The sequence below is a fragment of the Mizuhopecten yessoensis genome, unplaced genomic scaffold (assembly GCF_002113885.1).
Source record: "Mizuhopecten yessoensis strain PY_sf001 unplaced genomic scaffold, ASM211388v2 scaffold4123, whole genome shotgun sequence".
Lineage (NCBI taxonomy): Eukaryota > Metazoa > Mollusca > Bivalvia > Pectinida > Pectinidae > Mizuhopecten > Mizuhopecten yessoensis.
In genome coordinates, this window is record NW_018405387.1 from 326357 (window position 1) to 327820 (window position 1464).

The window sequence follows — 1464 nt, forward strand, 5'->3', positions numbered from 1 at the left end:
TCAGTCTGTTCTGGTCTAAAGGGACAAAGACAAGTAATGCAGTCTGTTCAAGTCTATGTGGACAAAGCCAATCAATGCAGTTTGTTCAGGTCTATGGGTACAAAGACAAGTAATGCAGTCTGTTCATGTGAATAGGGACAAAGCCAATTAATGCAGTCTGTTCAGGTTTAAAGGGACATGGACAATCAATGCAATCTGTTCAGGTCTATGGATACAAAGCCAATCAATGTAGTCTGTTCAGGTATATGGATACAAAGCCAATCAATGCAGGCTGTTCAGGTCTATGGTTAAAAAGACAATTAATACAGGCTGTTCATGTCTATGGGTACAAAGACAAGTAATGCAATCTGTTNGACAAAGCCAATCAATGCAGTCTGTTCAGGTCTATGTATACAAAGACAATCAATGCAGTCTGTTCAGGTCTATGGGTACAAAGACAAGTAATGCAATTTGTTCAGGTCTATGGATACAAAGACAAATAACGCAATCTGTTCAGGTCTATGGGTACAAAGACAAGTAATGCAATTTGTTCAGGTCTATGGATACAAAGACAAATAACGCAATCTGTTCAGGTCTATGGGTACAAAGACAAGTAATGGAATCTGTTCAGGTTCATAGGGACAAAGCCAATCAATGCAATCTGTTCAGGTCTATGTATACAAAGACAATGGATGCAGTCTGTTCAGGTCTATGTATACGAAGATAATCAATGCAATCTGTTCAGGTCTATGGATACAAAGACAAATAATGCAGTCTGTTCAGGTCTATTTATACAAAGACAGTTAATACAGTCTGTTCAGGTCTATGGGTAGAATGACAAGTAATTGAATCTGTTAAGGTTCATAGGGACAAAGCCAATCAATGCAGTCTGTTCAAGTCTATGTACACACAGACAATCAATGCAGTCTGTTCAGGTCTATGGATACAAAGACAAATAATGCAGTCTGTTCAGGTCTATTTATACAAAGACAATTAATACAGTCTGTTCAGGTCTATGGGTACAATGACAAGTAATTGAATCTGTTCAGGTTCATAGGGACAAAGCCAATCAATGCAGTCTGTTCAAGTCTATGTACACACAGACAATCAATGCAGTCTGTTCAGGTCTATGTATACAAAGATAATCAATGCAGTCTGTTCAGGTCTATGGATACAAAGCCAATCAATGCAGTCTGTTCAGCTCTATGGATACAAAGACAATTAATACAGGCTGATCAGGTCTGTGGGTACAAAGACAAGTAATGCAATCTGTTCAGGTCTATGGATACAAAGACAAATAATGCAGTCTGTTCAGGTCTATTTATACAAAAACAATTAATACAGTCTGTTCAGGTCTATGGGTACAAAGACAAGTAATTGAATCTGTTCAGGTTCATAGGGACAAAGCCAATCAATGCAGTCTGTTCAGGTCTATTTATTCAAAGACAATCAATGCAGTGTGTTCAGGTCTATGTATACAAAGAT